General features: G+C 42.3%; 1 protein-coding gene across 20 annotated transcripts in view; it reads left to right on the top strand.

The window, feature by feature from the left end:
* The window catches only part of arvcfb (ARVCF delta catenin family member b), a 322,152-nt gene that overhangs the window by 103,326 nt on the left and 205,960 nt on the right, over positions 1-12,866 (top strand). For 10 of the 20 annotated variants that reach the window (XM_078227226.1, XM_078227206.1, XM_078227208.1 and 7 more), the window contains one exon: positions 312-393. The exons of 2 other annotated variants lie outside the window; for them this stretch is intronic. The gene's annotated coding sequence lies outside the window, so the exon portion shown is untranslated. The remainder of the gene's footprint in view (positions 1-311; positions 394-12,866) is intronic. 8 more of the 20 variants (XM_078227219.1, XM_078227207.1, XM_078227209.1 and 5 more) reach the window with 1 other exon arrangement.

Consider the following 12,866-nt stretch of genomic DNA (forward strand, 5'->3'; position numbering starts at 1 on the left):
TGCTTCACAGCACCAGGGATCCAGCTTCGATTGTGGCCTTGACTGCCTGTGTGGAGTTTGTGCATTTTCCCCGTCTGCCTGGGTTTACTCCGGTTTCCTCCCACAGCCCAGAGATGAGGTTAGATGGACTGGCCATGGCAAATGCATGTAGTTCTGGGGAAAGGGCTGAAGGGATGGCTTGGGTGGGATGCTGTTTCAGAGAGTTGATGCAGACTTGGGCTGAATGGCTTTCGTCTGCACTATAGCAATTCTATGATTCTACGATTCTAATCTTTAGGTGATGGGATCTCATGGCTGATTCTTTTTTTTAGTGCAGCAAGTTTTCGGAAGAACGGTCTTGATCACTTGAGTCTAATGTTCAGCATCTGAGGATTTTCTCGAGTAACACACAAGGTAGGTGTCGATACCTTTTATATTGCACAATGGTCAGTAACAGTATTGGTACTCAGTTTCTTCACAATCTTGCAGGAAATTATATTTTCCCATTGGTATCTGTTGCTTAACTGAATTACGCAATTTGGACAAGGAGCTGAGCAAAATAAACTACAGAAAATAAAGGATGTTTTCAGACTTCAAAAAACAAGAGTTTTTTCTTGCAAATGTTGTTTTTGCCGATATCTCTCAATTTGGTTACCGGCCACCTGAAGGGAACGTGTTGCTAATGGATGTTAAATATTTCTCTTGCACAGGATTTTTAAAATCATATCAGAACTTTGAAAAGTGGAAGTTTTTAAAACACAACTTTTGCTGTGTTTGGTCATCTTGCAGGCTACTTGGAACCCTTTCTTGAAAATTAGATTTTAGGTTGTAAATTTGATAAATTATTCACCACCTTTGCAATCCCTACACTGCTGTTCACCTTCTTTGCAATCCCTACACTACTAGTACCTCAAAACTGTTTCATGGTTTGTCACATTGAAGCCAAGATTCCTTTGATGTCAATTTATTGTTGGTTGCGAAGTACTGAAGGGATTTTTTAAAAAACCATGCAGAAGATGTGAATGTCGCTGGCTTGGCTAACATTTATTGCCTCACCTTATTTCCCCTTGGAAAAGCAGTTGAGCCTCCTTTTCAAACCACAGTGGTGCACCCACAATCCTGTTAGGAAGGGAGCTCCAGGATTTTGATCCAGCAACAGCGATGGAATGGGTGATATAGTTTCAAGTCAGGATGGTGTGTACTTGGAGGGGACTTGCAGGTGGTGGTGTTCACATACATCTATTAACCTTGTCCTTTTAGATGATCGAGGTCATGGGGTTGGAAGGTGCTGCCGATGGAGTCTGTGAGTTGCTGAATTGCGTCTCATACTTGGTGCACACTGTTGCGACGTTTTATTGGTGGTGAAGGGGTACCAATCAAACAGGCTGCTTTATCCTTCTTGAGAGCTGTTGGAGTTGCTCTCCTCTTGCCTGGATGAGTGCATACCATCACTCTTAATTTGTGCCTTATAGATGGTTGACAGGCTTTGGGGAGTCGGGCGCTAAGTTACTCACTGCAGAATTCCCAACCTTGGACCTGCTCTTGTAGCTCAAAGTTTATATCTTTGAACACTGAGAGTGGCCATGCTAAAATGCCCCTTATCAGACACGCACGTCTTTGGACTGTGGGAGGAAACCAGAGCACCTGGAGGAAACTCGCACAGACAGAGGGCAAACGTGCAAACTCCACACAACGTGCAAACTCCACCCAAGGCTGGAATAGAACCTGGGTCCCTAGTGCAATGAGGAGCAGTACCAACCCTGTGTCACTGTGCTGCCTGAAATGTTCAGTTCAGTTTCAGGTCAATGCTAACTCCCACAATGTAGATAGGGAATTGAGTGATAATACCATTGAACATCATAGAGAAACGGTTAGATATTCTCTCATAGAATCATAGAAACCCTACAGTGCAGAAGGAGGCCATTCGGCCCATCGAGTCTGCACCGACCACAATCCCACCCAGGCCCAACCCACATATTTACCCACTAATCCCTCTAACCTACGCATCTCAGGACTCTAAGGGGCAATTTTTAACCTGGCCAATCAACCTAACCTGCACATCTTTGGACTGTGGGAGGAAACCGGAGCACCCGGAGGAAACCCACGCAGACACGAGGAGAATGTGCAAACTCCACACAGACAGTGACCCGAGCTGGGAATCGAACCCGGGACCCTGGAGCTGTGAAGCAGCAGTGCTAACCACTGTGCTACCGTGCTGTCCCATATTGGTGGGCAATGATCATCTCGTAGATGATCATTGCCCACCAATATGGGGCAGCACGGTGGCACAGTGGTTAACACTGCTGCCTCACAGCACCAGGGACCCAGGTTCAATTTCCGGCTTGGATCATCGTCTGTATGGAGCCTGACGACTCGGGGATTTTCACAGTAACTTTATTGCAGTGTTAATGTAAGCCTATTTGTGACACTAATAAATACACTTTAGAGGGGTTGGGGGGGGCATTAAAGGAAGTTATTTTAAAGTCCCCCTCTATAGTGGAAAGAGTTCCAATTGCAGGTAGCTCATTGGCTGCCTCATCACCAAGGTTGAGACAAACTACTCTCCTCCTTTCCACTAACCCACCTGACCAAACTTCCTTTCAGGCTGCTTCCCCAACCTATCCCTCCAATCAAATGTGTGTTCCTGCAGCACTGAAACAAGTCTTGGCAAAGTCACAAATGACACCCTTCGTGACTGTCATAAAGTTAAACTTTCCTTCCTCAATCTGTGTGCAGCTTTAACATGTTTGACCGCACCATCCTCCTCCACTGTCATTCAGCTGGATGGGACAGCCCTCACCTTGTTCCATTCTTTATCTAATTGGAGCCAGAGAATCATTTTCAATGGCTTTTCTTGCTCCTGCGCAGTTACCCCTGTGGCCCCCCAAGGATCTATCCTTGGTCCCTTCCTATTTCTCAACTTCATACTGCCCCTCGGTGACATCATCCAAAGACACATTGATAGTTTTCACATGTACCCTGAAGGTACCCAGCTCTAGTTCACCATCATTTCTTTCGGCTTCTCTGCTGTTGTTAAATTATCATACTCTTTATCTGACATCCAGTACACTCTCAGCAGAAATTTCCTCTTTAATACTGGAGATATTGAAGCTGTTGTTTTCAGTCCCTGCTCCAAACTTTGCTCACTTGCTACCAACTCAATCTCCCTGGCAGCAGGCTGAGATTAAGCCAGTCTGTTCAGAACCCTGATGTCACATTTGGTCCCAAGGTGAGCTTCTGACCTTGGTTGTGCTGTCCCTAATACTGCTTATCTCCACCTCCATAAAACTGATCTGTTGAAATCCTCATTTGTGCCTTTGTAACTGTGGACCTTTCCAGAAGACCCCAATTAGTATTCCACATTCTTGTCTCCATAAACTTGAAGTAATCTCAAACGCTACTGACTGTGTCTTAACATGCTTCAAGACTTGTTCCTGGATCATCCCTGCACTTGCTGACCTACATTATCTCCAAGTCAAACTTGCTTTCAAAACGTTTTGCTTTCAAAATTCTGATTCATTTTCAAATCCTTCCATAGCCGTACCCCTGCACATCTATGTATTTTTCTCCAGCCCACAGCCTCCTGAGATATGTGCTCCATTATTTCTGGTCTCTTATGCATCCCCAATTTTAATTGATGCACCCACTGTTGGTGCTTGTGCCTTTGATTGCCTCGGCACCTGTTTCTGGAAAATCCTCCCTGCACATAGCTGCCTCTCTACCTCATGCTGCTCCTTAAAACCTCTCTTTGAACTAGCTTATGGTCTTCTGACCTAATAGCTCCCTGTGTGTCCCAGTGTCATGCTTTATAATGCTTCTGAAACTGTTTGATTACATTAAAGGCACTATATAAATATAATTTGTTAAATGATATGAGCCAAATTATAGGTTGATAGTAAATCCATTAAAGGAGCTATAAAGTGTAGCTGATTATGATGTAAATTACAAGGTAGGCATGCAGAAGTGAAAATAACCAACTTTGTATAGCTGAAAAGCAAAATATTGCAAACAATGAAAATCTGAAATAAAAACAAATTGCAACTCAGGCCTCGTAGCATCAATGGAGAGAGAAACAGCTAACATTTCAGGTCTGACCTTTCACCAGAACTGGGAAAAGTTACAGTAAGAAGTTTCTCAACACCAGGTTAAAGTCCAACAGGTTTATTTGGAATCACAAGCTTTCGGTACGGTGCTCCATCATCAGGCACCTGAGGAAGGAGCAGCGCTCCGAAAGCTTGTGACTACAAATAAACCTGTTGGACTTTAACGTGGTGGTTGTGAGACTTCTTACTGTGCCCATCCCAGTCCAATGCCAGCATCTCCACATCATGGGAAAAGTTAGACATGGAATAGATGTTGAATAAAAGAGGGTAGAATAATAGAGAAGGCCTATGATGGCATGGATGATCGGAAAGATTAAATGACAGGATTTTGTGGTGCCAAGCCAAAGAGTGGTAATTTGACAAGTAAAAAAAATGACTGAAGGAGGTGTGAATGCTAGCAATGTGTAGCACAGTGGCTTGTAATGAGAAGCCTGAAGAAATGTTATTTCTGTATTCACTGAAAGCTATTAAGTTTTAATTCAATTGTACACATTGGCACAAATAGAACCATCTGAAACCAAATTTAAAAAATGAATTGCTGCTGACTTGATTACATTTTATATTTTGAGGCAACTTGGCTTGTGGAATGCTGTCATGTATTCCATCCCAGCTGCTGCTTACCATAAGAGGAACTGTGTGGGATCCTGTGCCTTATCACTCAGTGACAGTTGAGCAGCAATGTGTTGCAGACAAACATTTTAAGGGGTAAATAATTCCAGTGGAAAAATGAAGCCGTTAAATCATTCATTACTCACTGATTATGAATTTGAATTTTGTAATGTAGATTTTAACCATTCGATTCTGTAGGATTATTACGGCTGGAATTCTCCGACCATGTCCCTAGTTGGGATTCTCCAGTCCTGCTGCAGTGAATGGAGATTTGGCTGAATGCCAAATTTTCTGTTTTCACTGGCAGTGGGTGGGTGTGAGAGACCCTGTATGTCAACCAATACACTAAATGTTTTTTTTTCTATCTTGACGACAGACTAGTACTATTTTATTCTATGGCAGCAACTTTTTATAGCCAAGTTTAAATTATTTCAACATGACTCTTCACCTTAAATCAGCAGGTAAGCTGTTTAGAGAACAGATAAATGACACTTGGGTTGAGGGTTCTGTTTTGGTCATTGTCCCTTTTAATTAGGGTTGGTTGGGGAAACATTTTGCTAAGTTAGAAGTATGCTAGTTGTGCAGTGTTTTTAAATTCACTCTTTTGTAGTCTGAGGAACTTGGTGAATCAGTTGCTCTGTGCAGTATACATTTCTGAATTTGTGGAACTGGAATTGATGCCTCAAGTTGTGTTTTTGCAGTATGCCAATTGAAACATTAAATTCAACTGTGCTCTGAATCTGAATATGGTATTTGCTACCAAATAAACCTGTTGGACTTTAACCTGGTGTTGTGAGACTTCTTACTGTGCTTACCTCAGTCCAACGCCGGCATCTCCACATCTCTGAATATGAAGACCAGTGATGCCTGAACATGTGCAATTTGAGGGCTCTGAACGGTTGTGTATCTAAATTAGGAAAGTAAAGATTCATGACATTGCAGTCAATATATGTGTGCCACTGCTTTATACACTCTTGGCCGTGGTACATGTTGACGCTTTCGACTCCACTTCTATTTCAGGAAAAAGTTCAAGTTGAGAGAAGTCAATTGTAAGATTTAAATTTTTGTGCTGTGATAATTTTCCATCTTTGATCATTGCAATTGAAATGGCAATATTTAAGTTTTATTTCATGTTTTTAAAAAAGAAATCTCTTTTCCACCAGCACTAGTTGTCTACATCGACTTTAGCAAGGCCTTTGACAAGGTACCGCATGATAGGTTGTTGCATAAAGTTAAATCTCACGGGATCCGGGGTGAGGTATCTAAATGGATACAAAATTGGCTTCTTGACAGAAGCCAGAGGGTTGTTGTAGAGGGTTGTTTTTCAAACTGGAGGCCTGTGACCAGCGGTGTGCCTCGGGGATCAGTGCTGGGCCCACTGTTATTTGTCATTTATATTAATGATTTGGATGAGAATATAGGGGGCATGGTTAGTAAGTTTACAGATGACACCAAGATTGGTGGCATAGTGGACAGTGAAGAAAGTTATCTCCAATTGCAGTGGGATCTTGATCAATTGGGTCAGTGGGCTGATGAATGGCAGATGGAGTTTAATTTAGACAAATGCGAGGTAATGCATTTTGGTAGATTGAACCCAAAAAGCATTTGGATAGTTACATGGGTACAATGGGTATAGAGGGATATGGACCAAATGCGGGCAATTGGGATTAGCTTGGGTTTTAAAAAAAAAAAATAAGGGCGGCATGGGCAAGTTGGGCTGAAGGGCCTGCTTCCATGCTGTAAACCTCTGACTCTATGACAGCACACTTCCCATCCCTCTTGTTCTGAACAATTTCTTGCTGGGATTTCTCGCAAGTTTTATACTTGCAGATGACTGTCTTTTACATGAGTTTTAATAAGCTGTTCAAACGCAAATGGCGCAGCAAAGAGTGCATTTGTGTTTTTACCCAATATACATGTAGTATATGTGAGTGGTTGCTGGATGCCAGGCAGGAGTGGGAATTTGGGTTTTCTCTTACGCGATGGATCATTCTTGAGACCAGTTGCTATTACACTTCTTATTCCTGGCATACATCTGGACCTGTGTGGTTCAGTCCTCATGTTTTCTCCTGGTAAATGCATTGAATGTCAAGGGAGCCTTTTTTTGAATAGATTTGAAGGAATAAAAAATACTTGAGTTGCAAGTACTCTCTTGGACTAGACACTTAACTTTGAAGAAAGGCGGTTGGCTTAATTTGGACAGCTGGGGAGAAAGGATGACTATGCAGTTCCATTTATCCCACAGCTTGATTATTTACCACTTGTATGAACGGTGATTAAAGCAAATTTTAAAATTATACATAGAATTTTCCAACCATTATTCATTATATCTAAGTAGTCATATCAGATTTGTTCATCCTTGTGTCTAGTTTTAATTGGAGATTAAGTATCAGAGGAATCAACCGTTGCTTTTATGTCAATGAATGTGAATCCCATATGGTGTGCAGCATCCCAGATGATGCATTTTTTTAAAAAGAAAGAGAAATTAAGAAGAGTAATTGTTTTGTATATGCACGAGTATTTAAAGGATACTTGAGCAAATGAAAAGCAGATCTCCTAAATTAATTCTGAAGTGTTCAGAAAGGTGAAATTATCCATTTTGGTAGAAAATGTAGAAGAGCAGAATGTTTCTTTTCTAGTAGTGAGACTGGGAAATGTTGGTATTCTTGGAGCTGGGTGACCTTGTACAAGCATCAAAGAAAGTTAACATGTGGGCACGCCAAACAATTAGGAATAGATTTATGGGATGGTGATTGGCTGGATTGGATTTGTCCTGCTTTTTGTGGAAAGGATCATAGAAACCCTATGGTGCAGAAGGAGGCCACTTGGCCCATTGAGTCTGCACCGACCGCAATCCCACCCAGGCCCCATTCCCATAACCCCACATCCTGTCTCGGGTCAATTTAACATGGCCAATCAACCTAACTCGCACATCTTTGGACTGTGGGAGGAAACTGGAGCACCAGGAAGAAACACATGCAAGCATGGGGTCCCTGGCGCTGTGAGGCAGCAGTGCTAAGAAAGAACATAGATAACTTTCCACTTTGTTGTGTAAATGTCAGTGTTGTAGCTTGACTGGTATAACTTTGTTGGAGGAGTGGGGTTGCTAGTCTGAGAACCTGTTTTCAGTACGACAACCAGAATTTTTGTCAGGGGCACAGCCTTTGCTACATCTCCCTGTACTCCTTTTAGGGTTTCAATGTAGAGCTCTTGGCATCAGACATCCTTCCCTTATGCCACCTCCTATGTTTGTTCTTTGAAATCTGGCGTGGATGGGATGGGGATTACGGATTTGGAAGTCCACCCTTATTCTTTGCGTAAGCAAATTTGTTCTGAACTCTTAAGAATGTAGCCATTGTTTAATACCAGGATTTCCAGATTGGGTTCTGTGGAACGTCAGGGCCCTTTCATGGGCTCAACGGTTGAGATTGGGTGCTCCCATTAAAAACAACAAAAATAACTTGGGCATATTTGTTGAAGAACAGAACTTTTTTGTTCTAAATGTATGCATATATCATAGAAAAACATTGTACTTTCTGTGCAATAATCATTTTCTGTGATTTATTTTTTCAATGTAATAATGTTTCTCAAGGGTTCCTTCCAAGTGCTCTTGGGAGGTCAAGAGGGTTCTGTGGCTAGAAAAGTTTGGGTTCCCAGAAGGGAAATTTGGAATGCTGGTTTCTAACTATTTTTGGCAATTTGGTATAATATAAGGAAAGATTTGAAGCACAGTTAGGTAAAAGTCTTGTAATAAAAATATTTATTAAACCGTAAAAACGCAACAAAAAAGTAACTAAAAACAAACATGCAGTCAAACTAAAATAATGGTTACACATATTGTTAAATTGACTTAGTTCCAAACCCCTTTATTTTCCTAAACTCAGAACTGAACCTCAAATAATATCCCATAGGTTTTAAAACTATATGCCAAATCCAGCAGTAGTTACTACACTTGGTACTTCTATCACGTTTGGGGATTGCTTTTGTTTTAGACTAGAAACAACTGGTGTTTCAAAGAAGATTCTCCAGGCACCGGCTGGCTGTGGTTGTGATCTTTGATCAACTCTGCTCTGCTCAGCTCAACTTAGCTCCCCATATAGGATGAACCCTGCCACTGATGTACTGCTTTTTCTTTTCATGTTTACTTATCTGAACTGCTTGTCTTTGAGATCCCTCTGAATGGTGTTTCTCGCATGAGCTCACCCTTTTAGAATCTAAGTGTGAAATTCACCCTTGTCTTCTATTTGAAGCTTTTCTATTTGTGCTTTAACTCATGATATGCTATGTGCTGTTGTTATCCACTTCTTGGGTAAATATCTGTTTACAGTGTTCTTGGGCTAAACCACGCATTCCCATTTAAAAATAGTTTGCTCTCTTAATACATTCACTAGAACATATTCCCAGTTATTAAATTCCTTCATTTTCATGTTACCGCAACTTACCAACTGACTTTATGTTCACTTTAAATGTCGCCCACTGATCTGCCACTGACTTTCAAGTAGCTTTGTAAAGTCCACTTTTGCTAAATCACATTTCAACTTGGAAAAACGGCCTTTCTTCTAATTTAATAATTTACTCTTGATCTATTATTTTTTACAACTATTTGAATTGTGATGACGACAATCAAAATGCTCTTCTACCTGACGAGATTCATTTTCTAAGTCCAGCAGTGCCCATCTCTTCTCAGGCTTGTTACATACTGGCTAAAATACTCTGAATGCTTTTTAACAATGCTGTACCCTCTAAATCATTTTATATCAATGTTTTCTCCTCCAGTTAATAGTGTAATTGAAATCCTAGCACTAAACAATCTGCCCACACCGAGTGATCTCCTATCTCTATCTAACTGTTTTGGATTCTATACTACACTTGCAGTATGATTGCTCCTTTTTTTTTGTCCTTCAGTTCAACTCACATGGCCTCATTTGATCTTGTGTGGCTTGAGGCCAAATTTTGTTTTGATAATGCTCCTGTGAAGCCCTTTGGGGTGTTTTGCTACAATAGATGCACAAAATTCAGGCTATTATTGAAACATTGGAGAATGCATAACTGTAACTTGATGTGAGGCTGCAAATAATTGTTGCGGTGTACTGGAGCGATGCTGCCATTTGGCTACTTGCAGCTGTTCAGTTATGTGACTGCACTCTGCACACAGCTGCCTACTCATACCGCATAGTTGCTGAGAAAGTGGAGTTTAGTATTATGTTGATCAAACATTGCAGACTGAAACCTCTAAACCCTTTTGCCCTTGTTTGGATCTTGACTATTGGTGTAACAAAGGTGATAGCTGTTGGTATATAATTTCAGGGATATTATTAGTGCGTGATTGAACCATTCCTCTCTTTTTATGTAACAATTCCAAAACTATATTGAGCATGCCAATTATCATAGAGTGCAGATTTTTTAACCAGAGAGGTCACACAGCACAAAATTTAAGATTGTAAAAGACACCACATGGCCTTTGCTCTTCTTGGAAGTTCCTGAGTCATTGCTAACTACTTCTGCTTGGCAAAGTCCCTTCTGTATGCATTTAATATCAAGGCTACCAGGCTTATCTTTACATTGTGGATTTTAAATTGGGTGAAAATATGGTATTTAGGGTCGCAATTCACATTGGCAATGAAGTGTTTTTGTTGTTAAAATGTTTTGCATCTGCAATTGAAATTAACAATAAATTTGAATGGGGAGAATTGGTTTAAAACTGTTTTCAAAAATAAGGCGGTGGAAATGAATTTGATTTTCAGTAAAAATCAAGTAACGCAGAGTATAAAATTGCAAATGGTAGGCAGAATGTATTTGGGGAATTTTTTTGTTAGCATTTTTTTTTACTTCTGCAACCTTTGCAGTTCCTGAAATTTAAGAAGCTCGTGACTACTATTTTTTTCCCCCAGTGTAAGTACTTTGGCAATGGCAATTTCCTGAACCTGCCAGAGGTTTCGACATAGACTATATGACATAGGAGCAGAATTAGAACACTCGGCTCATCGAATCTGCTCCACCGTTCAATCATGGCTGATATTTTTCTCATCCCTATTCTCCTGCCTTTTCCCCTTAACCCCTGGTCCCCTTATTAATCAAGAACCTATCTATCTGTGTCTTAAAGATACTCAATGACCTGGCCTCCACAGCCTTCTGCGGCAAAGGGTTCCACAGATTCACTACTCTCTCTGGCTGAAGAAATTCCTCCTCATCTCTGTTTTAAAGGATTGTCCGTTTAGCCTGAGGTTGTGCCCTCTGGTTCTAGTTTTTCCTACTAGTGGAAATATCCTCTCTGTCCACTCTATCCAGGCCTCGCAGTATCCTGTATGTTTCAATAAGATCCCATCTCATCCTTCTAAACTCCGAGTACAGACCCAGCGTCCTCAACCGTTCCTCATGCGACAACCTCTTCATTCCAGGGATCATTCTTATGAACCTCCTCTGGACACTTTCCAAGGCCAGCACATCCTTCCTTAGATACGAGGCCCAAAACTGCTCACAATACTCCAAATGGGGTCTGACCAGAGTCTTATGCAGCCTCAGAAGTACATCCCTGCTCTTGTATTCTCGCCCTCTCGACATGAATGCTAACATTGCATTTGCCTTCCTAACTGCCGACTGAACCTGCATGCTATCCTTGAGAATCTTGAACAAGGACTCCCAAGTCCCTTTGTGTTTCTGATTTTCTAAGCATTTTCCCATTTAGAAAATATTCTATGCCTCCATTCTTTCTTCCAAAGTGCATAACCACATACTTTTCCACATTGTATTCAATCTGCCACTTCTTTGCCCACTCTCCTAACCTGTCCAAGTCCTTCTGCAGCCTCCCTGCTTCCTCAATACTACCTGTCCCTCTACATATCTTTGTATCATCTGCAAACTTAGTAACAGTGCCTTCAGTTCCTTCCTCCAAATCGTTAATGTATATTGTGGAAAGTTGTGGTCCCAGCACTGACCCCTGAGGCACACCACGAGTCACAGTTCATGGAGCTATTGCTGTGAAGTATTCAATGAAGACAAACCTAGATGTTTCTGGTTTCACATTTCTTTAAGAAACAAAACAATGTGAGTGGAGAGAGCATCAAGACAGGCTAAAAAGATGTGTATTGTCTCCAGACAAGACAGCCAATGAAACTCTGCAGGTCCACGCAACTGTGGGAGTTACAAATAGTGTGACATGAACCCAATATCCCGGTTGAGGCCATCCTCGTGTGTGCGGAACTTGGCTATCAGTTTCTGCTCAGCGACTCTGCGCTGTCGTGTGTCGCGAAGGCCGCCTTGGCGAACGCTTACCCGAATATCAGAGGCCGAATGCCCGTGACCGCTGAAGTGCTCCCCAACAGGAAGAGAACAGTCTTGCCTGGTGATTGTCGAGCGGTGTTCATTCACCCGTTGTCGCAGCGTCTGCATAGTTTCCCCAATGTACCATGCCTCGGGACATCCTTTCTTGCAGCGTATCAGGTAGACAACGTTGGCCGAATTGCAAGAGTATGTACCGTGTACCTGGTGGATGGTGTTCTCACGTGAGATGATGGCATCTGTGTCGATGATCCGGCACGTCTTGCAGAGGTTGCTGTGGCAGGGTTGTGTGGTGTCATGGTCACTGTTCTCCTGAAGGCTGGGTAGTTTGCTGCGGACAATGGTCTGTTTGAGGTTGTGCGGTTGTTTGAAGGCAAGAAGTGGGGGTGTGGGGATGGCCTTGGCGAGATGTTCGTCTTCATCAATGACATGTTGAAGGCTCCGGAGGAGATGCCGTAGCTTCTCCGCTCCGGGGAAGTACTGGACAACGAAGGGTACTCTGTCCACTGTGTCCCGTGTTTGTCTTCTGAGGAGGTCGATGCGGTTTTTCGCTGTGGCGCGTTGGAACTGTTGATCAATGAGTCGAGCGCTATATCCTGTTCTTATGAGGGCATCTTTCAGCGTCTGGAGGTGTCTGTTGCGATCCTCCTCATCCGAGCAGATCCTGTGTATACGGAGGGCTTGTCCGTAGGGGATGGCTTCTTTAACGTGTTTAGGGTGGAAGCTGGAGAATGGTACATTGGGGAAGCTATGCAGATGCTGCGACAACGGATGAATGAACACCGCTCGACAATCACCAGGCAAGACTGTTCTCTTCCTGTTGGGGAGCACTTCAGCAGTCACGGGCATTCGGCCTCTGATATTCGGGTAAGCGTTCTCCAAGGCGGCCTTCGCGAC

This window comes from Mustelus asterias, chromosome 13, assembly GCF_964213995.1.
Source record: "Mustelus asterias chromosome 13, sMusAst1.hap1.1, whole genome shotgun sequence".
Classification (NCBI taxonomy): Eukaryota; Metazoa; Chordata; class Chondrichthyes; order Carcharhiniformes; family Triakidae; genus Mustelus; species Mustelus asterias.